At 40.0% G+C, this 26,889-nt stretch overlaps 1 protein-coding gene and 1 long non-coding RNA gene across 21 annotated transcripts in view; one reads left to right on the top strand and one right to left on the bottom strand.

The window, feature by feature from the left end:
• NRG1 (neuregulin 1) overlaps positions 1-26,889 on the top strand; it is a 1,106,536-nt gene that overhangs the window by 486,102 nt on the left and 593,545 nt on the right. For 9 of the 20 annotated variants that reach the window (XR_014063123.1, XR_014063117.1, XR_014063124.1 and 6 more), the window contains one exon: positions 4,886-5,131. The exons of the other annotated variants lie outside the window; for them this stretch is intronic. The gene's annotated coding sequence lies outside the window, so the exon portion shown is untranslated. Of the gene's footprint in view, positions 1-4,885; positions 5,132-26,889 lie in introns of those variants that run through there. 20 annotated transcript variants of the gene reach the window in all.
• LOC145518678 (uncharacterized) lies at positions 357-25,377 on the bottom strand. The gene is made up of 3 exons (XR_014063134.1): positions 25,173-25,377; positions 1,021-3,935; positions 357-723 (listed from the first exon to the last, which is right to left on the bottom strand). It is a non-coding gene; the product is annotated as an uncharacterized LOC145518678 (long non-coding RNA).

Raw genomic sequence — 26,889 nt, 5'->3', positions numbered from 1 at the left:
TATAGATCACCAAAGTTATCCATTCCAACTTCTTTCCAGAGTTGACATCACTCCCCTACTCAAAAATTTATAAAAATCTACTGTGGCAAATCAAGTCTAAACTCCTTAGTCTGACATTAAACAGCCACGATAATCTGACACAATCTGTCTTCTCTATTTCAACTTTATTTATCTCTTTATTGATTCTCATTTACTTGTTTTCTTGATGAAATATTCTATCTACTCACCCCACCACCAGCTCTTCTTTCTTTCGTAGCTCATGTTACTATGCTCTCAAGTCCTTTGAGCAGAGAGAATTCATCTTCACTACCATTGACCTCCCTACACCCCTTCCTCCCTTCCTCTCTCTCTCTCTCCTCTCTTCATCAGCTGCATCAATGTCCCTGGTATATGACTGTATTATGGCTTAGTTTCTAACTTTTCTTGAAAAAATAAATCTCATCACAGTAAGATGGTTAGGTCCTGTTGATATTTTGTGGTTTACTGATTAAGGGATTTTTTTTTTCATTTGGCATGTTGAGTCTTTCATTTTTTAAAGTAGATTCCATCCTTCTTTCCTCTATGCTTCCACTGTGCCCTGGATACTCCTCTCCTAGAATCCTTTCTAATTCTTTACATTCTTAATTTTAGGGCAAGGCAGGAACCCTGTCTTGCCCATCTTTGTATCTTTCCAGAACTAGAGCTAGTAGATATTCTGTAACTGTTGAATGAATGAAGATAATGCTGGAAAAGAAACCCCAAGAATTTTGTGAGTGTTACACATTTTCTCTGAATCTTGTAAAAGATAAAGGCTATTTCTGAATTAGAACCCTTCCCATTAAGATGATATGACAGAAAGTATAACCGCTTAATCCACCTTAAAATGCCATTAGGCAACAACCATGCTTTGACTTCAGGGGCTGGGAAGCAAACAACCTGTGCTGTTCAGCTGCTCTTGCTGGGGGCAGAGAGGGCAGATTTAAGGAAGGAAAATATAATAAGATGATGTTTGGCCAAGATACAAGGTTAATGTCTCCACACCTTCCAAAGAGTATGGAAGGATCATTCATCATCACAGCTGTTGGGGTTTAGAACTTTCTTCTCATCCAAATGGCAGTGTTTGCTACAGAAGACTATTCTCCAGGGCTGCCCTAATCAGCCAGTTCGTCCTGGAGAGGCAAGGTTTGCCCTGGTTGTCTGTATCCAAGTGGTGACTTCAGCCCCTCTTAAGTCCTTCATTAAGGCAAACAACAGCCCAGCCCATAGTGGCATTGATTCCTAAAGCTGAAGCTTTGGAGAAGGAGCCTGATTTTCCATTGTGCTGATGGTTTGTTTTTTTCCAGCAATATGTTTACCTCTTCAGTTTTCTCTCTGCCAAGTACAAATCACTGTATTTCCAGCATCACAGTGTCTTAACTGTGCCTTGCCGGCTTCCATGGCTTCCCTTCAATGAACAAGCAGCTGGGAAAGAGCTTTTCAAGTCACATAAGCAGAAAATCTCTAAGGACAGGATGGGCTACATCCCACATCTCCAAGTTCTCACCAGACATCTTCTGTTAGGTCCCCCAGGAGACACATGCAGAGAGGACACTGCGGATGAATGAACATCCTGATGGATTGGGTTTGGTCCCAGACATATATGCAGTTTCCTACCCTAAGGATCAGGGCAGGGTCATATATTATCAACTGAGGATTCCTTTGCCTCCTTAGTTGAAAGTCCAGAATGTAGGACAACTGGATCTCTTGTTTCTTTGGACTTCTTGCTAGATCAGCACACTTAACTTGGCTTTCTGGATATTACCTCTTCAGTTGCAACAAGAAGCATGGGAACAAAAAGTTTAGGGCAGTTTTATCCTCATTTTAGTTCTCCATGAAAGTGGAAGTGGTAGTTGCTCAGTTGTGTCTGACTCTTTGCGACCCCATGGACTGTAGCCCGCTAGGCTTCTCTGTTCATGGGATTCTCCAGGCAAGAATACTGGAGTGGGTAGCCATTTCCTTTTCCAGGAATGGCTCTCCAGATCTTCATTTAATGGGGCCCCAGCGTAAGCTGCTAGACCTTCCAAAGGGCCTTCCAGGAAGAGGATGGCTACAGACGTTTGTCATCAAACTGTGAACCTGGGAAGGAAAGAAGATACAGCATGTTTACCCAAAGCAAGAGAAGAGAGAGCTTTTTACTTCATTCCTTATACTTCACTCTTCATTAGAGTGTGGGTCCTTACTCCATTTGGGGGCTCCTCTCTTTGGAGTGGACTATGCGGGTCGGTACATGGGCACACGTGCATGTGTATATTTCCAAAATTAGAAACATGAGATCTTAGGCTTTCCTGGAGGTCAAAGTGTGTCTTCAACCAAATCGATGCAGGAAATAAAGGCTTCTGTAGTTCCCAGTCTTCCAGTGAGTACACAATTCGGTGAACGTAAAAAAGGAGCTGAGTTGGATGTAGGTGAGAACACACTGTTGTCTTTTTTTCTGCTTAGTGGCTGCATCATCAGTGGGATAGCCAGACCCGGTTTAAGAACATTCCCTCTTCTTCTCTCTTCCTCTCCATCAGCAATTTTTGATGGCTCATCTGATAAAGTATAGATCCGTAAAGTCATGTAGTCAGAGGTAATGTCATGATCAGATTCTTCTTTTTCCCCATCCCTACCCTGTAATGTGTAGGCTTCTTCCAACCTGAGCTCAAGATATATTTTCCTCCACTTGGTGGCGCTGTGCACATATGTGCTTGAGGGGACAGGGAAGAGCCTTGGCAGACACTCTACGCCTGCTGTTGAGGACTGAGTGATCTTTTCAGTACGTCATTCTAGCTTTATACGGTGATGACTTCCCCGTGATGGCAGATAGTTTTCGTTAGTGGGCACTGTGCACGCCTATAGCATGGAGTGCACACAGGGCGAGAAGATGACATGTTTGTGGTCCCAGTTTGTCAACCAGCTGTGTGATTCTCGTCCAATTATTTTGCTGTGACAGTTGGTGACAAGGTAAAGTAGGGGAGTCATTCCTGTTCAGTTTATCTCTGGAGTTTGCTGGAGGCCAAACATAAAATTAGATGTGAAAGTGCTTTGGGAATTTAAACAATGGATAACAGCGTATCAGAATGCTACTGGAATTCTATCCGTTCTCCCAATGTGCGGGCTGCTAGTATGCAGTCTTTTCTCACCTTCCAATCCATTTTCCATGCCGTAATCAGAATGGTCTTTCTCAATGCCTATGTGATCATAGCAATCCTCTTACTAAAATGCATATGTCTCCCTCCCATAGAATGAAAGTTGCAATGCCTTAAATGTCTTATAAAGCCCTTGGCCATAGACGCTGTTCATCTCTGGCCAGTCTAGCTCTCTCCTGATAGATTAAACAGTGCACTGAACATGGAAGCCTCTCTTGCTCTTCAGATCCTGGTCATGTGGTTCTCGATCTGGAAGAGGCTCCCCCATTCCTCTCTAGGCGAACTCCCACTCATTGTTCCAGATTTCACATCAGGTCACTGTCGCAGGGAGCCCATCCGTGGTCCTCTATTAGAAGCCTCTGATTGGTGCTCCTACAACTCTGTATTGTCCTCAGATGTTTTATCTGATTGCTTTTCCCCTACAAAGGCACATTCATAATCTGGATAACTCAATACTGTAAGACTCTGACAGCTAACATGATCTCAAGCCCATACAAGATACTCGAGAAATATGTTTGAATGGCCAATCAGATGGTAGATTAGATTCCTAGGACGGCCAAAACAAAGTGCTGCAAACTGGGTGTCTTGCAAGAAGATAGATATATTTTCTCGTAGATATGGAGGCTTGACGTCGGAAATGAAGGTTCCTTCTGTGCCTCTCGCGAGCTTCTAGTTGTGGCCAGGGAGCCTTGGGGTTTATCTCATAGCTGCAACCCTCTAGTCTCTGCCTCGGCCCTCACATGGTATTCTTCCTCATGGTCTCTGTCTTCACATGGCATTTTCCTTTTCCTATAAAAGCATCAATCTTGTTAACTTAAAGCCAACCCTAATGACCTCATCTAAATTTAATTACATCTACAAAGATCCTATTTTCAAATTAGATCACATTCATAGATAGCAGAGGTTAGAGTTGCCTCATGTCTTCTGAGGGGACACAATTCAAAAGACTTCCCTGTAGCTCAAACAGTATTCAAAAGACTTCCCTGTAGCTCAAACAGTAAAGAATCTGCCTGCGAGGCAGGAGACCAGGGTTCGAGTCCCCGGTTGGGAAGTTCCTCTGGAGAAGGGAATGGCAATCCACTCCCCTATTCTTGCCTGGAGAATTACATGGACAGAAAAGCCTGGTGGGCTATAGTCCGTGGAGTCTCAAAGAGTCGGACACAACAGAGTGACTAACACATAATTCAAGCCATAACTAATCAGAAACCAATTATTTAGTAATTAGTTAATACAGATTATAGACAGAAAAGGCTTCCCCTGACTATGACAAAAATATGTATAGATATAATCAACATGCTGGCTTAAATAATATGTGTGTATAATGGATATGTGTATTTGTGTGTGTGTATACACATATGTGCATTAAACATTTTATATTGTTCAAAAGAAATCTGCAAGGCTAATTTCCCCAAATAAGAAATACAGCATGATTTATTTAAGGACTTTACAGACATCAGCCTTTTTCAGGTGTAAATGTTTTGGATGACAAGAAATGATTTCTTTGCCAGCTTTTAGAATCCTTAATTATGATAATCCATCACCTTGTAAATTCTGTGTTCTTACTACCATTTAAAAATTTAAGAACTTGGAGCTTGGTAGTAATTTTAGTTATACAGCAATTTAATGTCATCATTTAGTCAGATTTCCAAATTAAGGGACTTTCTGTGGTTAGAAGTTCTCCCCTTTGTCACTTTCCGGTTCTGCAGTCCTATATTCTGTTCTTTCCTGTTTCCTTACAGATGATTCATGGATACACTGGATCTTTTCCCTAAGCCTCAGATTACGAGAAGCAAAATTAAACAAAAAAAGCAAATGATCTGTTAAATTACGTCCTAATACACAACATTCGACAGTGCAAAAATCAAGGAGAAAATTTCACGGATGTCTTGGATAAAGCGCATTTTTTCTGATTAACATTGGGTAAAAGGAAGTGAAAGATTGCTTTTGGTCTTTTGGTTTTAATTAAAAACTTTGAAAGTCATACATTTGAGGAGCTATTAAGTAAATTGCTCCTTTTCTTTAATATTCATTTGAATTAGTGTTGATATTGGGATCAGCATTTGGATCCAGCCACCACGAAACCATCTGCACTGGGCTTGTTTCAAGTTCAGAGCTACTAAAGCAATCCCTCCAAGAAGCTAAGAGGACATAACCTTTCATGTTGATGTGAGCAAGAATCTATGCTGTAGACTAACTTGGCTGAAATAGACAGTTTAGATGTAAATGCCTATCTCAGACAAAGAGGATTATAGTAACCTATAGTAACTATATATATCAAGACATTCTTTCAAATCCCATCCCTAAGTCTCTAAGTAAGAGACTTATAGAGTTTCAAATTTATTTAGTCAAATCCCAGTCTCATCTCTTTCTAACTTTCCCTAAATATTTGTGACTGAATATTCTTTAAATTTTAGAAATGGAGGGGAAAATTGTTGGGAGAAGGAAGGGCCCAATGAAAGAGGCCTCAGGTCATTGCATTGCTTTAAGGCAGTTTGCAGATTGCCTTCTTAGACAAAATATCTAAATTAGAGCCCTTTAAAAGGTGGAGTTGCTAAAAAACATTTATTACAAAAAAGGAAGGTCAGCGAATAAATGAGCTAAATCCTTATACAAGGTACAAATCAGACCTTTAATTTCCAAATACAATTGCTATAAAAACTCAATGATAAATTCCTTGATAAAGATGTTGGTACCTACAAGTGTATCTGATGGGCATGGTTCCCCATTATGAAATATTAATATCTTGAAAAATCAAACTGCATGTGAAAAACATACCTATGGTCCCATATTCAATACAGGTATATGTGTGGCTGAGTCCCTTTGCTGTCCACCTGAAACTATCACAACATTGTTAATTGGCTATACTTCAATATAAAATAAAATGTTGAAAAAACTATATACAAAAAAGTATGTGAGAAATAAGTATAAAAACCCTTCAACAATTGGAAATTGAGGCTGTGTACAAATAGACTGCATTACTGTCTTTGTATGTTCAACTTATGAAAAAAACATCACTTCTTCCAAGATTCCTTTTATCAACCATAAATTGCTTCAGGATAGCAAATTGCATATTTATCTCCATGTTGAGTCCATAAAGACTAATGCCCAGGGGCCATTCAAGAGTGATGAAAAGAGCTTCAGAGAAGGATCTCCTGTTTTACTGAACCTCTTTCTCTAGTTGCATCAATTTCCATGTTGATATTATGCAAACCTGTGGCCTGTTGTAGTTCATTTCCTCTAAGGCTAGTACACTAATATGTGAAAAGCATTTAGAATCCCCAAGGGAAAGGCGTGAAATAAAAGACGTGTGCTATTTGTATTAATGCCTTTGTTGTTAATTGCTGTTATTGTCTTAATCCCATAGCTATGGGAGAACTGAATGTAAATGTTGATAAAGTACATAATCACATCCTGTGTGATAGGAATATTATAAAATGGTAATTATTTCCTTCCTTTTGCATAATTACTGAGGTTGTCTCTAGTCAGGAACGGTGAACTCTCAACTTATTTTCTGCAGCCATCTTATTGAAAGAGCTTCCAGATTTTTTTTCCAGGCTAGAAACAAAGAAACCCAGATAAGGTAACTGAAAGGGATATTTTATGTAAAGCATAGTTGTTGTTGTTGTTTTTTAAAGAATAATCAACTCCACGTTGAATAATAAATAAGATTTAAATTAAACCCCCTTTTGGGCTAATTATCTGGATGTTTTCACTAACTGACCTGTAGCCATTATGTTCTTGTCCTAACAAGTCAAGAATTGCTCCCTCATTTTTGAGAGGAAGTAAAGATAAGAGACGGGAAGAGAGGAGGACTGTTACAGGGGATTTACTGTGTATTGTTCACTATGTCCCCTGTCTTTCACGTGGGTCATTTCCATGATGACCTTGTGAGGTGATGTTATGATTCCCAACTGAAGGATAAGAAAAAATTTCAGGTTAAATACTAGACTTTCCAATGACATCCATCAATTAAAAGAGGCAAGATTTTAACCCAACATTTGAAATGCCTGGTTCTTTTTTTTAAATGTATTTTTTTTTAATTGAAGGATAATTGCTTTACAGACTTTTGTTGTTTTCTGTCAAACTTCAACATGAATCAGCCATAGGTATACATATATCCCCTCCCTCGTGAACCTCCCTCCCATCTCCCTCCCCATCCAGCCTCGTCTAGGTTGATACAGAGCCCCTGTTTGAGTTTCCTGAGCCATACAGCAAATTCCCGTTGGATATCTATTTTACATATGGTAATGAAAGTTTCCATGTTACTCTTTCCATACATCTCACCCTCCCCTCCCCTCTCCCCATGTCCATAAGTCTATTCTCTATGTCTCTTTCTCCATTGCTGCCCTGAAAATAAATTCTTCAGTACTATTTTCTAGATTCCATATATATGTATTAGAATATGATATTTATCTTTCCCTTTTTGACTTATTTCACTCTGTATAATAGGTTCTAGGTTCATCCATCTCATTAGAACTGACTCAAAGGTGTTATTTTTTATGGCAGAGTAATATTCCTTTGTGTATATGTACCACAACTTCTTTATCCATTCATCTGTCAGTAGACATCTAGGTTGCTTCCATGTTCTAGCTATTGTAAATAGTGCTGCAATGAACAATGGGATACATGTGTCTTTTTGAATTTTGGTTTCCTCAGGGTATATGCCTAGGAGTGGGATTGCTGGGTCATATGGTGGTTTTATTCCTAGCTTTTTAAGGAATCTCATATTGTCTTCCATAGTGGCTGTATCAATTTACATTCCCACCAAGAGTGTAAGAGCGTTCCCTCTTCTCCCCACCCTCTCCAGCATTTATTGTTTGCAGACTTTTTGATGAGGGCCATTCTGACCAGTGTGAGGTGATATCTCATTGTAGTTTTGATTTGCATTTCTCTAATAATGAGCAATGTTGAGCATCTTTTCATGTGTTTATTAGCCAACTGTATGTCTTCTTTGGAGAAATGTCTGTTTAGGTCTTTTTCCCACTTTTTGATTGGGTTGTTTGTTTTTCTGGTATTGAGTTGTATGAGCTGTTTGTATATTTTGGAAATTAATCCTTTGTCAGTTGTTTCATTTGCTATTATTTTCTCCCATTCTGAGGGTTGTCTTTTCACCTTGCTTATAGTTTCCTTTGCTGTGCAAAAGCTTTTAAGTTTAATCAGGTCCCACTTGTTTACTTTTGTTTTTACTTCCATCACTCTAGGAGGTGAGTCGTAGAGGATCTTGCTTTGATTTATGTCATCAAGTATCCTGCCTATTTTTTCCTCTAAGAGTTTTATAGTTTCTGGTCTTACATTTAGGTCTTTAATCCATTTTCAGTTTATCTTTGTGTATGGTGTTAGGAAGTGTTCTAATTTCATTCTTTTACATGTAGCTGTCCAATCTTCCCAGCACCATCACTTGAAGAGGCTGTCTTTGCCCCATTGTATATTCTTGCCTCCTTTGTCAAAAATAAGGTACCCATAGGTGCATGGGTTTATTTATGGGCTTTCTGTGTTGTTACATTTGAACTGCCTGGTTCTTAAGGCTAGGTTCTTTTCCATACATCATACTAATTACTAAAAGGTATAAGATTGGCATGTAGAGGTCACACCTTTATGTAAATACAAATATAACAAGGCAGCGACTTGAAGGGCTTCTGGCCTTAGCAAGGGGCAGGAAACACAAAGTGATGGACCTACTCTGGTCCTAGACTTAAGTGGTGCTGTGATCTAAAAATGATACATCTTTGGATTTGCATTTTTGTTTCCTATTCACTAAGCCCCCTTCCCATTATGGGGCATGTGGAAGTGACTCTTTGTGATAAATTATTGTGTTTGTGTGTGAATGGATGAAAGGCTGCATCAGAGATAATGTAGTGTTGACTGCTTTGCTATTAGCACAATGGGCTGTCTTTATGGAGTGTAATATTCGAATCTATGCATCAGTGCTCTTTCAAATACAGAATCTGCTTCCTAGTTTCACTTAAAACTATCTTTTATTTTAATTAACAAGAATGAAGGTTAATCATCTATCTTTACAGCTAAGGGAGTTTTACAGGCTAATAGTACTTTCAGATTCTGAGGTATATAAGCGAGAAATAGACACTTTTAGGGAAGAAATGGATCTTTCTCTCTTCCTCCCTCCCTTCCATCCTTCTTTCCTACGTCTCTGGGAAGACTCCATTCTGCAGGCTGGCAGGTCTCATAGATGGTGTGTGATTTCACAAGCTGGATTCCATCTCAGAACATCAGATCCAGACCTTTCTGAAGCTTCATTCCAATGTCATTACCCCAGGGATCCCAGTGATATGTGCACATGTGTTTGTAACAGTAGGAGACAGGATTTCTACATGCATCTGAGGATTGGAATCAGTGATGTGCTGGTTTAATGAGCAGCTCTTCAGTGGGAGTTGGGGAGACAGAAAAAGTAACTGAGAGCAAAACCTTCATTTCTAAGGTTTGCCAAATTCTGTGGTGTTAGTATTTCCACCATTGCTGACTTCAAGGCCATTTTTTTTCTTGTTACATTTCAGTAAAGCCATCTAAGATATTATAAAGAAGATAGCAGCAATAGAAAACCATGGAGTTGAACTGATATTCGCTTCTGACTTGAGACTTTATGCAATTCAAAGAGGTATTGGTTTCAATACCCTAGTGTTGTTTCTTCCAAGAAATCTTTTCCTTCTTTCCTAGAGAGATGATAATAAACATTCATCACATAATTGAGGAGGTATCAATTTTTATTCTGTCACTCACCTCATCATTAATGCTTTTTATAAAACTAGATTTGTGAAAAGATCGAGACTGTACTTTTATTATGTCCAGTTGGTTTGAAAATGAGATGTTTATTTTGTTACTATGTTTTCCTGATGAAGAAATTGAGGCAGCAGGCTATTAAAAGTTTTGCTCAAGGCAATACAATGGTTGACTAGAAATTTTCGAATTAAATAGTGGTAATTTCTTAGATCTGTTCATAGACTATTCAAAAATAGGATAAAACACAGTATTTTTTTAATTTTTCATGACTCTAAAACACAGTTACTCAAGGGATTATTTTATGAATATACATTTTTTGAGAAACATAGATTAGCTAATGAAGGTAATTTTGCCAAGTTAAGACTTAGAAAACAAGATAAAAAAATTTCATATTCTGCCAAGGAACTGTGCCCAGCTATAGGTAGATGCTCCCACATCTTTCATCTTATTACTTACAGGTTCTCTAAAGAGAAGAGTCTTTTTCCTACCCTGCTCACTGTCAAAATTTCAGTCTCTACATGGTGAGATACTAAAAATTTTTTTATAAATAAATAAATTTAAAAGATAAAATAGCAAAGTCAATTTTACACATTATTTCTATAACACTGCTTAGCTTTAAGTGTAATTGCTTATGAAGTAGGAAGTTTAGGGGCAGTGTTTGTTGTTTAGTTGCTAAATTGTGTCCAACTCTTTTGTGACCCGGTGGACTGTGTTTATCAGGAAGTGATTTAAAAGCTCTCTATAAATGCATTATTCATTTTAAGGTAGTCCAAGTTTTAATCTACCAAGGTTTTTCTTTTACAGTTAGAGTTTTTTGTATCCTGTTTAAGAAATCCTTGTCTACTCTAATTTGATTTTTTACAGAAAGCCTTATTGTTTTACTTTTCACATTTAGATCCACTTGGGAGTGCTTTTTATGTATAGTGAGGGAAAGATTCTTGTTTTGCTTCCTGTTTTGCCATCCAGTTGACTTAGTCTTTTGTCAAAAAGAGTATTCTTTCCCTATAGTTCTGTAATGTCACTTTTGTCATGAGTCAAGTGATACATATATGTATATGGGTCTGCTTCCATGCATTAAAATTCGGAGGTGCCACAAAAAAAAAAAACATATATATATATATATATATATATATATATATATATATATAAAAGCACTCTCTAGGCATAAAGTGTGAATTAAAGTAGTTCATCTTCAAATGAAAGGCCCCCAGATATCTGAATAACTTCTGTATATGGCCCAGTTGTGCCAAAAAAATAATCTTACTGTTTTAATTACTTGTGTTGTTCTTCAGGGAACCGCTACCTCTGCCAGTTCTTACATGTTATTTATTCTTTTGTCCATCCAGCCATCCATTTATTTAAGAAATATTTATTGTTCCAAATGCTGTTTAAGTAGTAGGCATATCAGAGCAAACAAGAAATCGTCCAAGAAATCCTCATTACCAAGGAGGTAGTAGCAGTGTTGATAAGTATGATGCCAACAATTAAAATAGGATGATGTGATCTGAGAATAACTAGATGATGATTTTAGGTTGGATATTTGAGACTGAAATATATTTAAAATGATACCTGAATGACAAAGAACCACCCTTGCAAAAATAGGGAGAAGTGGAAGGGGACAGGGTATCAGGGGTGACAGACATGTAACATGATGACCCTAAGGCTGACTTGACTTTCTTTCTGTTTCTTGAATAGACCACAGCTTGGAGGATAATGAGTGGGGAGAAAGTTGGTATAAGATGAGGCTGAACAGGAAGGCAGGGGCAGATTGTGGGGCTTCGTAGCTTGGTTCAGGAGTGGGCATTTAATTCAAAATGTAACAGAACATATTGTGGCAAGTAAGAAGTTAGAGAGTACAGAGCTTAGCTAGAACCTAATAGTGTCTTCACTTGGGCTGCCATAACAAAATACCATAGATTGGGTGGTTTAAACAATCAAAATTTATTTCCCATGGTTTTGGAGACTAGAAGTCCAAGTCAGGGTACCAGTGGGGTTAGTGTCTGGTGAAAGCTCTCTCTTTGGCTTTAGATCGCTGCCTTCTTGCTTGTTACGTGCATGGCTTCTCCTTGGTGGAGACGGAGGGAGGGAGGGGTAGTAAGTTCTTTGATGTGTCTCCTTGTTAGGGCATTAATTCCATCAACTGAGCCCTATTGACCTCAACTAAACTTCATTAACTCTCAAAGGCCCCATCTCCAAATACCAACACACTGCGTGAGGAGTTCGGATTTCAGCATAGGAATTTTATGGGGACACAGTTTGGTTCATTGCAGATAGAAAAGAGAAGGGAGCCCAAGATCACTCTAACATTTGCAGATGAGCAGAGAAATAGAAACCAGGAAAAGGAACTAAAAAGGAGCAAAACCGAGCTAGAAGGAAACAAAGGAGCAGAGGGTGTGGGATGCAGCAGTGGGGGCTCAGGTGCCTGAGAGAGAAGGTGGAAATAGTCATTTATGAAAGCGAGACTCACACTGAAGAAGCAATGAGGATACAGGTCTCCACAGGTCTTTTGCCTTTTTGCTCATCTTACAGTCAGAATTGCTAACTCCCTTGTTTCAGGACTTTTTTCAGGGCTGTAGAGTGAACCTCCTTGGGAGAGAGAAATAGTGTCTTCCTCCAAAGCCTGTCTATTTACTGTTCAGGACAGTAAAGAGAACGTCACCTTCTGGGGCAAAGGTCCGACAGATTTTACTGCCTCTTATAAAATATTCAGGTTCCCTAATGCATGTTTTCTGTCTTGTAATGAAACCTGCCTGTGTGTACCAGATGGCACCTGGCTCTTTCCACGTTGCCCTGTAAGGACTAGAGCTCAGGGAACCAGCACAAATACTGATGGACTAACTGTTGCTCTTGTTATCATATAAAGTCCTTGGTGTCTGATCTTGAATCTCATGTCTCCAGGCAGCATCCATGAATCAGGGACAGGTTAACACTGTAAGAAGGGAAGGGTAACTTCTCAGGTCCCTCATGGTCCTCCACAGGTGGTAGACAGTTTTGATTGTCCACTTGAGATCTGATTATGGTGACATACTTTCACCAACCTAGCAATATTCAGTGGCTCTGATGCAGGCATGGTGTGTATGGATGGGTTTAAATATTGAGTTTAACATGAGTGGCTTGTCACAGGAGCCCATAGCTCCTTTTGGCTACCGAGAGTCCCTCGCTACTGGGTTGTACAGACAAATATTCTAACGTTATCAGGTAAAGAGTTGATCAGGGTTCCAGCATATTTAGATATTTCAAAGAGACACTAAGATGGTAAATACTGTACTCAAACATTGGTCACAATCAAATTGTATATTCTTATGCTTAGATGACAATTCATATTAAAGAATTGGGCCTCATATAATACCCTTGTATTAGTTGTACTTGACCCACAGACTGTGAACTGCATTTAATTAATAATAATTAGTAGTACATCATACATTTTCAGGGCATATAAAGAGGTAATTACATATTACAGAGGCATGTGCTATATCTCTGGCTTATTAGGTAGAGAATCAATAAACAAGTTTTTAGTGTGATTTCTATCATGCATTTTTAATTGAATTGTGGGAAGTTCCTTTGCCACTTGGTTGCCAGTTTCTCTCTTGGTAATATAAGGATGTTATCCTACAAAGCATTTAACTAGATATTTGTCCGTAGAGAGATTTAGTGGAAATTATATTGTCTCTGCGTATATACATATATAATGCACTAAGGGAGTCCACATATCCGACAGTCAGTTTCACCTACAGACAGTTGTCCAGAGGGAAAGCCATGTGTAGACTCAATCTCTATTTCTAAGTTTTACTTCCTCTCCTCCACCTCCTCTTTCCATCCATGACAGCCCTGATGTACACAGGCATGCCCATCGCTCAAGTTCCGGTTGCCTGTCTCCATTTGGGTATCAGAAAATTGCTTTCCCTGCCTTCTGAGTGATGCTATGCTGCCGCAGGCCAGTCAGTATTTATTCATTTCTAGTCTGCATCTTCTTGCTCATTCCTAAATGTGTGTTTTTTATGTAATTGTTTTGCCACAATCAGCTTTACATTACGATTGTTTTCTTAGGTTTGCCAGACACCTAAAGCCTTTCCTGTGTTTGCTGGGGTGCTCTTGGGGCTGAAGGATCTAGAAGCAGAAACAGAAGAGGGTTTTAATATTGTGGAAGGATGCCCACTGTCCTGTTGGGAGGAGGAGAGGGGCAGGAACCCCTTTAAATTCCTCCTGTCACCCCATCCATTGCTTCTCTCCTCTGCTGCATATGCAGCAACTACGCCTGACTGGGTAGAGCCTGACAGCAGCCACATAGCATCGGTTGATGCCAATAGTGAGTGGATTTCAACTTCGGGACCATGCACCAGTGGAATAAATAGAATATGTAATTGTTGCGCTGAGGACTGAATGTGGCTGTACGCTCCATGGGGGTCCTTATTTAAGCCCAACATCCAAGAAGGACAAACAGCTAAAGCTCAGCATGGGGTCCCCAAGGCAGGGGAATACAAGCAAAGCATTTTCCTTACAGAATGCAAGTTTCATGGCAATAACATGGTGCCAAGCAGAACACAGCTTTTGCCCTTTTCAGGACCTGAAATGGTAACCATGGCGCATTGGTACCCATTATTCTGGGAGCTCAGTGCCTAAGAATGGTCTGAGGCCAGGCTCCTTGGGAGGCTCAAAACAGTTTCTAATGGGGAATGGTTGAACCCAGTTTTGTTTTTCTCATTTCCTCTCTTAAATCTCAGCTAGGCATTTTTTCAAAAGAGAAGACAAAAAGGAATTAAATATTTTGCCCTTAACATGGCATAAAAGAGTCCTCGATATTTTGAGCTCAGGCAACCATTCCAACCACATCTTCTCTCATCCCCCACTCACTCAGTCTCCAGGCACACCCAGAGAGTTGAGTTTTCTGGAACATAGCACTTTCATAATTCTGTGTCTTGGTGTGCAATATTCCCTTTCCTATCCCATTTCCACCTGGGGAAATTACATTCACCATTCAGGGTCAAGTGTAAATGTCTCTGAGGAAAGTCCTATTCATCCCCATCCTTCCCCACACACTTCCCAGAAAGTGAAGGAGCCTGGGGAAGAAATCTGCTTACTTGACCTGGTGGACGACAGAGAATGGAATGGGAGAGAGAACTATCTGTTAATAGCACAACTGTGAAACACAGATGAAAGGGAACTCATGTTTTCCCTGAAAAATCATAAATTATTTCAAAACAATATGAGAGGTTTTGAATCTTGTATTGTTATCTAGTTGCTAAGATGTGTCTGACTGTTTTGCAACCCTATGGACTGTAGCCCACCAGGCTCCTCTGTCCATGGGATTTCCCAGGCAAGAATATTAGAATGGGTTGTCATTTCCTTCTCCAAGGGATCTTCCCAACCCAGGGGTCCAACCCATGTCTCCAGCGTTGGCAGGCACGTTCTTTACCACTGAGCTACCAGGGAAGCCTTCTGTTACAGATATACAGAGTATAGAAATACTTGAGGCATGTTAATATGTATCTTAGTGTATTTGAAAGCATACAAATGTGTTTGCTTAGCTTTAAAAGATAAGGTTGCAAATAGCAAGATGAGAATGCATGCTTGTAATCTATGATAAACTCTCAGTGACAAGACTCATGTGGCTTGTTTTGGGTATCCTTCATATTTTCTAAGGGAGGTTCCTTATTTATGCAGCCTAGGGTAATCCCATAAGGTATTCATTTGTAGCTGGGATGCACTGAATCATGGACTCTTGGATTCAGTAGCTATAAGTTTTGTAGTCATAAATGCAGTAGGACACTCATGTTTCTTTCCCCGCATGGCACACTGACTCAGCTGCCAAGCGCCTGAGGGACACAGGGTCTATGATTATCCCTGTCAGGAAATATTCCCTTGCTGGAGGAAGGAATCACTTGAATACTGCAATTCTGGAATTTGAATCAACAGCCCTGAAGGTCAGGGCTATCCTTCATGTAGATGGATTTCTCTCACCCGTACTGAGCCATCTGTTTAATATCTGTGATGTTGTCAGGCAGGGGGGCATCATTTATTTCCTTCATGCAGAGACTCAACCAACACGCAAGACCTATGATCATCTGAATCCTTCCTGCCTATCCAACTTTATTTTTCCTGCTCTGTAGTACAGATTCTCTTTCAGGCAGGCAGATATTTCTCTTGTTGTCTCCAGTTACTCTGCATTACTCACATCTTTCTCATCTCCTGAAATGTTCTTCCTCTTCCCCTTAGCTAATCAAGTACTTCAAGGCACCTCTGGAGTCCCATCACCTCCACCTCCATTCTCCTGAGCATTTCAGTCCCATCTGTCCTTTCTCTGAACTCAGGGCTTACATTCTTATCCATACCTTTGAGAGTCCTTGAGTTCTTGCTGTGGTGCCTGCTCTCTCATTCTCCATCTCTGTTTTCTCTTCTCTTTTCTCTCTCTCATTCTCTCTCTCATTCTCTCTCTCTTTCTCCCCCTCCTTCCATCTCACCTTCCCTCCCTCCATCAATTATTTTAACACAGTACTTGGTACCGATGAGCACATCTCATTAATACCTTAAACGCTTTCAAAACAGGAAATCTACATTGTGCTTCTCAGGGGATCTTTAAGAAGCTTCACATAGGGATCAAAACTATGCCGTGATGAATTGGTTGGTTATTACCAAGTAAAGTTAGGACTCAAGAAAATCAGTGGGCCGTTCTAGGACACAGTCAAGGGATGTGGTACCAGGACAGCGGTAAGCTGTCAAGAGAAGATAAAGTAGTCATGGCACAAAACTGAGGAACTCAGACACACTGCAGATATCCCTCTAACATTTGGGCATTGTTAGCACAAGCTATAGAAATGTTATTCATAAGTTAGTTGATATTTTTCATTAATAACTGCTAATGCACTCCAAAGACATAAGCCATGTTTCTCTTCTTTCTCTTATTGCTGAATCTAAATTTTGGCCTGTGAAACCTTTACTAATGTCCAATTTTGGTGGAACCATTTATCTAACCTGTGTCTACAGATGGGTTATTTGTCAGATATGAGATAGTTGCTTGAGTTCAACATGTATGTGTGTGTATGTAAATATGTATCCACATATCCAATGTGTTCTTGACTTTCCCACTCATCACTGAATAACATTTGAAAAATTGACAAATGACTCTCTATCTAAAGATCAGGATAACCGTTTCATTTGTTCCTTGGAGACGTGTGCCAAAATCTTGCCCAGCTCCGGGCATGCCATACAACAAACAATAGAAAAAAAAAAAAAACTTCAGGTAACTTCAACTAATAAAACTCATTGCTTTTCCAGTTTGAAAAACAAAAAAAGAATGGCTGCTTGGATTCCATGACTAATATTCCCAAGGCTGAAAAAAAAGTCTGTTCAGGGCGAGTTCCCACTGCTGGAGGCTTGCCAGTAATCTTTAGCTCTGTGTGACATCTTTGGACTCTCTTACCATCCCCTGAAAGTAGCTGTCCTCTTCCATCAGTTTCCTGGGTAGGGGATCAAACCAGCTATTAAGTGTCTATTTGCACTGCATGAAAACACAATTTAATGTAAGGAGACTTATGGCTTCCCTGTATCTACAGCCCCAGGAGCCTCATTCAGCCTGACATCATGCATTCTTTGAACTGATAGATGAATGAATATCCAGTGCATCTGGTTGACCAGATCATCTTAGGATGTTGAAAGTCCTAATAACTGCTACCTGGGGATGGCAAAGGTGACTTGGTTGTGTTTGTATTTTCCTGCTCTTTTGTCATTTGCAGTCATGGGATGCCAGGTCCTTGTGGTGTGAGGGTTGATAACATTTGTTAATTCTCGAACTTCCTAGGCTGTGTAATCTCCTTGAAGAGCCCATCAGCACACTTGCTTTGGAAAATCAATATTTGGCATGATTATTCTTCCGCTCATGTGTCATTGACCTTTAGAGACCACAAATAGGCAACATCTACAGTCTTCCAATTTCTAAACACGTGTTTTGGAGGGAGAATTTCTCTTTTCTAGCTGAGGAATGCCAGCTACTGGTCTGGAGAACATCTGCCTAGCAAATTGGAAAGGGCCGGAGCATTTAATACTATTGAGATCTCCTTTCCATTTTCCCCCTTCTCGGAGTATTGGAGCACAGAGCAAAAGAAAGCCTTGATTTTTTTGCTTGTACTTATAAATTATTCATTAGACCGATGAGATAATACGAGAATTTGGCCTCTGAGTAAGAAATAAATGTTTTTGAAATAGGGCAAGCACAGATGTACAAATATGAAATTATATCAGGCACATGTTAGAATATGGATCAGGTTTCTAAATGTGTATTTATGTCTGTCTTGAGTTTAAACCAAAGTTTTGCATATATCTTAAGAGTCTTAGTGTGATAAATGTCATGTAAACTAAACCCATATTACTTCCTTTGTCATATCATGAAGACCCCAGACAGAGGTACTTCCTGGCACGCGTGAAATGCATACTTTCAAACATGAAGCAGAACCTGGAGTCTACTGGTCTACCAGCCTCTGACTTAAGGCTCTGTCAGCTTGAGAACAATAGAAGCCATGTGACTGCTTCTTCTTCTGATTGGTCTATGGGCATGTGGTCTATATCTGCAGGCTAAGTTGCTATGACTTTTCATGGGAAGAAATATTTATTTGCCTTCCAAAGAAGTTGCCTCTGTGCTAATATTCCTGGATATTTTTGTACTAATAAAAAAACATGTGAGACATCACTTTGCCAACAAAGGTCCATATAGTCAAAGCTATGGTTTTCCTGGTAGTCATATATGGATATGAGAGTTGGACCATAAAGAAGGTTGAGCACCGAAGAACTGAAACTTTCAGCTTGTGGTGCTGGAGAAGACTCTTGAGAGTCCCTTGGACAGCAAGGAGATCAAATCAATCCATCCCAAAGGAAGTCAATCCTGAGTATTTATTGGAAGAACTGAAGCTGAAGCTCCAATACTTTGGCTACGTGATGTGAAGAGCTGACTCACTGGAAGAGCCCCTGATGCTGGGAAAGACTGAGAGCAGGAAGAGAAGAGGGTGACAGAGGGCGAGATGGTTGGCTGGCATCACCAACTCAATGGACATGAGCCTGAGCAAACTCCAGAGATAGTGAAGGACAGGGAGGCCTGGCGAGCTGCAGACCATGAGATCACAAAGAGTTGGACATGACTTAGCAACTGAACAATAACAACACAGGAATAAATTGGATTCAGTTAGGGCTAAAAATCTCCTGATACTGGATTTTTCTGTATTTCAATAACTTGCACTAACAGAAAATGGAAATATACTGTAAATGCCCATTCTTCACCAGATGATGAGCTCCATGGAGGCGGAAGCTATAGTTGGCTGGTGTACTCCTTTTCGCAGTGCCTAACACACAGCAGGCTCTCTGTACCCCACTGAGTGGATATGAATTACAGTGGCATGAACTAGGTTTTTCATGAAATTGGAACAGACATATTTCTCAGGAGGCTTTTTTGGTCCAACACAGAAATAAAGGGATGAAATATGGGAAACTGTTAGGGCAGTTACCTAAGCCCACTCTTTTCCTAAAACTTATAGTTCATCATATTCCATTCAACACTGAGGTATCTTCTCTTCTTTCCAAAGTCAACAGGGGATCTTCCTGATCCAGGGATCAAACCTGTGTCTCCTGCATTGGTGGGTGGATTCCTTTACCGCTGAGCATAAAGAAAAGCTGTATAAGGATTGGCTGTGTGTGTGTGTGTGTGTGTGTGTGTGAGACTGTCACCCTGGAAGCCCAGAGACCATGTTTAACCCCTGAAAAATTATAGGCAAAACCATTTTTAAGTGTATGTTTAGAAATACTTTGCTGAGAACTTGTATATTTTTCACTGGATTCTCAAAGGGTAATATGACCCCCACCCCCAGAAAAAAAAAAAGGCTCAGAGCCACTCCATTCAAAACAGAGCAGATGTCACAAATATCTAGACCTTGGATGTCTTTTCTTTGGCTTATTTGTTGGGAATAGTTTCAGCATCTAAAACTCATGGGGTTTCCCATAAAATAAATTATCTGCTTGTCTGGAAAAATCAGATCTGGCGACTGGACCCAAATTCCTGCCTGAAATTGAGTAAGTCTCTCTCCAGATGGGGCGTTGTCCCCTCCAGGCCCAGAAGTGTGCCACTTCTCATCTTTTCACAGAGCTGCTTCAGCTACCTGCAAGTTTGTATTAATGTTACTGTTCCCCTTCCTGTAAGCATTTGGAGGGGTGCTCTAGCCAGGGAGTTAATGTTTTGAGCTCTGGAAGCAGACTATAGGGTCCCAAATATTGGTTTTACCCTTTGTTATCCTGTCCCTTTGGGTGATTTTGTAAAATCTCCGTGCTTCCAATATTTCAAGGATACAATGGATACAATAAGAGTACTTTCTTATAGGATTATTGAAAGAATTATAGGAGTTACTACATGTTAGAATTTAGAAGTATGTCCCAAACCCTGGATAAAGCCTGAGTGTCTGAGCTGCGCTGAAAACTTTGACAAGATCACCTCAAATCTGTTGATCTATGTATCTCCCAGTTTGCACTGTTCTTCTAGAACAGCTTGCGCCTTTATCTAAAAATCTAGAATATATTTGAATAGGTTGTGAGCTAAACTCATTTTTTTTCTCGCAACTTTTAAATTCTGTGCTACAGAAGCTACCCTTTGGTGGACTGCTTTTAAATGGCCACATTACACACAAATACAGATGCTCCTGGAATGATATTGCCTAAATAGTGTCTGCTAAAGATACAGTGAATATTTATTAAATTGAGTTAGTAAGAGTGTAGAAGATATTTGACTCTTAGCTAGGCTGAAATTGCTTAGTTCTGTACTGTCTTTTGGTATGCGATTTTATCAAATCTTTGGAAACAAAAAGTCAAGTCAATTTTTCTGGAGGTCTCTTCTTATAATTTCTTCCTTCTTTTCATTATCTCTATTAAAAGAGAAGTAATTCCATTTTTAGTAGAACATTCTTGAAAACACTTGAATTGCCTGAATACAAATGGCGAGAAACGTGGGTTGTTCCACAGTGAAAATAAATCCTCCTTGGGACTCACACACTTGGGGGCTGAGGTTTTGTCTGGAATGTTTTGTACATCATTGGGGGACTGGCTAAAAATGCTGAGCTGGGATGGAAGGATCCTTTAAGGTGCCCACTATAATACGTACATTACATTTCAAATAGTTTCATGATCACAACTGAAAATAATGGAATAATTACAGCAGATTCTTGGGTCACCCCTGAAGTCCTTGTGGCCTATGTTTTTTCTTAGTTCTAGTTTCTAAGTGTATTGCTAGGTTGCAATGCGTGCATATATGTTAGTTTTTGAAACAGAATTTGAAGCTTGAGTGACAGGCAATGCCTTTGTTTGCATTGATTTCCATTATTCTATCTTCCATTTTTCTTCTCTGTTGGCTTGTTTGTGGTAGCAGAGCTAGGCTGCCAGTGGCATGTCTGACTGGGGTTTCATAATCTCATCTTGGCTTAGCCAACTGGGTGGAAAAATCCAAAGGTTTAGAAGTAACCAAATTCAGCCAAAGCCTCAATCTTTCCTTCTCCCCTCATCTTTGTTCTACCTAATGTCTTTCCCAGGAAAAGGATAAAAAATATTAAAGGGGAACAAACTGCTTTCTTGTTTCCTGGAATACTTACACCAGAACCTACTAAGTACATCTAATTTTCTTTTCTCTTATTAGGATGAATGCCATTCTTAGATGCTTAAGTGCTTAGTCGCTCAGTCATGTCTGACTCTTTGCAGCCCCATGCACTATAGCCTGCCAGGCTCCTCTATCCATGGGGATTCTCCAGGAAAGAATGCTGAAGTGGGTTGCCATGCCCTCCTCCATGGGATCTTCCCAATCCAGGGATCAAACCCAGGTCTCCTGCATTACAGGCAGATTCTTAACCAGCTGAGCTACCAGGGAAGCCCAAATGAGGGCCTGCTTGAACTGTTTTTAACAAAGTAGACATTCATATAAACATATAAGAATAACATATCTTATAAATATATATGAACAGAATTCCAATTAATCTTGATTCTAAGTTTTTGTTCCTGAAGTTCAATGCTCAGTTCGGAGTGTGTGACTTGTTCTGTAATGCCTACAGTGCTGCTGTAAATAATTGTGCTATATGTGTACTGAACAGGGTACCCAGCCAAGGGCTAAAATCAACTAGTCACCTTTTACTAAGTATTAGTTCTATGCATGGGTCTGTGTCTGCCCTAGAGGAAGTGCTTTTTCTAATTCTCATAAAGAGAAGATGGAACTTCTCTTTACACAAATGATGGAACCACCTGACTTTAGAACATGAATGGACATAAACATGAATGCTGCCACCCATCCATGGTGTTTGAATGCTTATTATCTTTAAAAATGTTAAAGATAGGCTAGGGATGGCATTTTCTGATGCCCTGTCTCCCTTAAAATTCAATTGATTCCATACAGGCTTTGGAAAGTGAGCACAGAATCTCTGGTCTTTGGAGTTCTTTGGGAAGGGGTGCAAACGGTGAGGTGCCAAACACCTTCTTAGTGACTATAGTTTTATGGAGGGCAATACTTGGTAGCCCAGGTCTGATGTAAACCGCATTGGATCAGTGTCTAAACACCTATAAATTTTAGATGTGTATCAAGGAAGGACATAAGAGAAGGAGGAATTCTATATGCTCAGTGTCTCTGGAGCAGAGTGCAGTCAGAACCTGAAGTTATTCACCAGGACAGAGGTGTAGGAGAGGATGTCTAACTCGATGACAACTCTTCTGTGTTGGTTCCTTTAAGTCTGTGTCACTGATGATCTCCTAGTAGACCTTGTGAAGAGTGTAAAATGCTTATTAATTGGAACCAAAGCATAATTTCCTACTGACTAGCTTTGATGGTTTCACTGCCCTTAGGGGAAAAAGACAGACCTTGATGAAACTACTAAAATGAAGATTAATCATATTGATAGCTTTCAAGTATATCCTGGAGTCAGGGTTGGTCTCCTGGGTCCTCCTTATCTATATGAAATGATGTTCAGAATGATAAACCCAAGGCACATTAACCTAATCAATGAAAATTTTTTCAATTCTCTTCCTTATGCTGTATTTACTGTCAGCAATAGAGACCTGTAAGTGTTAGATTTTCCACAAAGAAAATTGTCAGAAATGACTTGAAACTTATAATTAGTCAGAAAATTGCCTATTCCTTGAAACTTGTCTGATGTCACTAGCAAAGGACTGGTGAAAGCATGTTTAAACTCCATGATTGGATGGAAAAAATTTGTTAATCTTAGCATCCATACCTTTGTTTTCTGAAAACAGTGTCATTTGATGTTTCTTTCCCCTCTTTGTTGGAGGAAGCTTTTATAAAGAAAAACTTTTGATTTCTTTACAAAGCTGAGGAAAGAACAGCATGAAAACATGTGGCAAAAAAAAAGGAGCGGGAATAAGACTGAGAGATTGTCATGAGGGTGTAATCAGAGAATCACATTCCTTGTACGATGTGTGGTATGTATAGAAACAGTCAGCATTAATTGCCTCTCAACCTACACCTTATCTCTGGACTTCTCCTTCCTTTCTCGGGCGAGAGCATTTTTGGCCAGAGCGTAGTGGGGGGGGGGCTAGACAGGCTGGTTGGTTCCCAAAGAAAGGAAACCTGTGGTCTCATGGGTCCCAGAGTCCAGCCCACTCCAGCCACTGTTGTCTTGTTTAGAACATGTCCACTGCAGTTCTTGCAGAAGTGCCCCCTGAGGACCTAATGTTTTTGGTGAGAAATGTCTGTGTGTATAGGGGCAAGGATCTTCATTGGGGAGAAAGGTGTCATAAAAGAAGTAGAATTGGAGCACTGGTGACCTACCTTTATGCCATCTCTTTTGTGCTGAGTTGAAATCTCATTCAAGGAGGTCAGCACACTGTGCTGAACATTCCAGCCTGCTTGGCAGGCCGTGTGCTGTATTGTGAGATGAAGTAGAGCTTCCCTTACATGTACTCTCACCGCTCACCTAGCTATGGCTGGCTTTCCCAAGTCACCACTAACCTGTGCTGTCAGCTTCATTTCTTCCGGGCTCTGAAGGTGCACAGTTTAAGTCACTCCACACTGCCACTGGTTTTGATGTGTTTGTTATCATAACAAGCAACGCTTTGTATTTTAAGAAGAGAATTTTCGATGTTAATGTTTTAGCCCCAAGGCATCAATTTCTTGAGAGTTTTCAGTGCAAAGACCCAGAAGAAGAAAAATCTTTGATTCAGAGGACTGTCAGGGTTTTCCCTTCAGCATCGTCCTGTTTGGCACATTGTTGAAGGAGTCCAATGCCTGGATTATTTCTTCTGAACCCTGACGGGTAGGGCTAGAACCAAAGATGCGCTATCTGTAAAGAGTTTGGACTTTTGTTTTACTTTTTTGTCCTTTGAGAGGTAATGCCTTAAAATTATAGATTGACCAGAGCAAGCGTTCAGTGGGGAAATTGGATATTCTCTCCAGCTTCCCTGCTCTAGCTGTGTGACATGATGTGAGTTACTTAACCTCTCCGAATCTTCATCTGTTTTTAAATGGACATATTAAAAGAAAGGCTTTAAAAGAGCATTGGTACCCAGAGTTGACAAAGATTGATTGATAGATGGTAGGCAGTCTCCTGTTCTGTTGATGTGAGCTTCCATTGGTGCATTTTTAATGGAGGACAGTGTATATCAAAATGTTTGTTCTGATATCCTTTCAGTTCAGTTCAGTTCAGTTGCTCAGTCGTGTCCGACTCTTTGTGACCTCATGGACTGCAGCACGCCAGGCTTCCCTGTCCCTCACCAACTCCCGGAGCGTGCCCAAACTCATGTTCATTGAGTCAGTAATGCCATCCAACCATCTCATCCTCTGTTATCCCCTTCTTCTCCTGCCTTCAGTCTTTCCCAGAATTAGGCTCTTTTCCAATGAGTCAGTTCTTCATATCATGTGGCTAAAGTATTGGAGTTTCAGCTTCAGCATCAATGCTTCCAATGACTATTCAGAACTGATTTCCTTTAGGATGGACTGGTTGGATCTCCTTGCAGTCCAAGGGACTCTCAAGAGTCTTCCCCAACACCAAAGTTCAAGAGCATCAATTTCCCCTTTCTAGAATATATCTGAAGATGATAATTGAATATAAAGCCAAACATCTTTATAAAAATATTCAACACAACCTTATTGGAAATTGTGAGAAATTGGAAACAACCTTAGTGTTTGTCAGTTTAAGAATAGCTACCTAAATTATGCATAAAAACTATAAATAACATGAAATCTATACAGTCATTAAAAATGATAATGTGCAAGTATATTAATAGGCATGGACAATTATCATAGCCTATTAATGAGTAAAAAGTATCACTTACAGAAGGGAGTGCTTGCTTCATCTTAAATAAATGTCCCAGCAACCAATCCTCTTTCAGAGGCAAAACCCACAAGTTATCCTTGTCCCTTGATCTTTCTCATCTTCTGTATCTAATCCATCATGATGCCTTTTAACTCCAAATACCTTTCAAACTATTCCCTTCGCTCCAACTCCACCAGTATCCCCTACATCCAAGCTTGGTGTTCAGTTAATGCTTGTGGAGTGAACACTGAGTATGGTCCCATTTGTGACATCAGCATGTTTGTTACATGTCCATGTCAAGAAACAGGTGATTGGAGGGGTGTTCCCCAGACCACTGGCTGTGGTTTACTGTGAGGGGGTGGAATTCAGCATTATTTTTCCTTTTTTATTTGAATTTTTCTGTATTGTTTGAAAAATTGAAAACCAATGCTGTATGATTTACTCCCACCCCCTAAAAAACTGTTAGGAAATAGGGATAATAACCATTAGCTTACTATTCTCTCTGGATAAACATAGTGCTGAAATATACTGTTAATAGTACCTGTGAAAGCTTTTATAATATGAAAACAAACTTATTAGCATGGTTACTGTGAGCCATCATCATCATAATAGCTTAAAATCACAGATGCTAAAATTTCTTGAATGCCTGTGCCCAGTGTTTTGGGCGTATTAACTCATCAAGCGTGTGATACTATTAATATTCTCATTTTAGAAGTGAGGAAACTGAGGCAGGACCAGATTCAGTAAGTGACCCTGGTAGACACACACAGCTGACAGAGTGGAGCCAGGATTTGAACCCGACACAGTCAGATCCCGGGAGCTGAGCACTAACCACTCTGCCATAACCAGAACACACTAAGGAAGCAACAGAGGTGAAACTTAGCTTCAAAATATCAGACTCTCCCCATGGTGAAGCCCTTCAAGGGAGATTCACATAGATCACTTTACCGCCTCTGTTAATTTACAAAGACTTTCAGGAACTGCTGAACGATGTAGGGAGTGAGGCCAAGTCACGTGACCTTGGGAAGTAGTTTAGCAGATTATGCATCTAAATATTAGAGGCAGATGGCACTGTGGGAAGTAGTTTAATAGATTACATATTTAAATATTAGAGGCAGATGACATGGGAAAGCCGGACAAGCCAACATTTGGGAAAGGTTAGTTTTTTGTAGATACCGTTGCACTGACTCTTCAGAAGGGGTTGTTATTTTCAATTGTTTTCTATTTACGATCACAGATAAGGTAACTGAGATGTGGATTTATTATGTTATTTGCTCAGGTCTTCACAGCTATTAAGTTGTAGAGGAGGAAACCCATCAAGACTCCCAATTTCAACCTGTTCACCTCTATTATTCTCCAGTTGGGCAGCAATCACCAGGGGCTCTGTGTCTTAGCAGAGTGGTTAAGAGGAAAGACTTGGAGAAGATTGACATTTGGGGGCTTGAAGCTGATCCCAGAGTTTACTAGTTGTGTGGATTTAGGCAAGGTAGCATCACGAGCCCCAGTTTTGTCATCCTTAAAGTGGGAATACTAGAAATACCCCTACTTCTTAAGAAGAGAATTTTAGTTACTCTATCTTTTTAATTACTCATACACAAGTGTGTATACGCCCATACAAAGGATTACAAAGATGACAATAAAGCTGAGCTTTTAAGAAACCTTGACTGGGGACTTCCCTGGTAGTCCAGGGGTAAAGAATCTGTTCCAATGCAGGGGATGCGGGTTTGATCCCTGGT

Source organism: Giraffa tippelskirchi, chromosome 8, assembly GCF_054371585.1.
Source record: "Giraffa tippelskirchi isolate mGirTip1 chromosome 8, T2T-mGirTip1v1.2.pri, whole genome shotgun sequence".
Taxonomy (NCBI): Eukaryota; Metazoa; Chordata; class Mammalia; order Artiodactyla; family Giraffidae; genus Giraffa; species Giraffa tippelskirchi.
The sequence above is the reverse complement of the archived record's forward strand: the minus strand, read 5'-3'. Positions and strand labels throughout refer to the sequence as shown.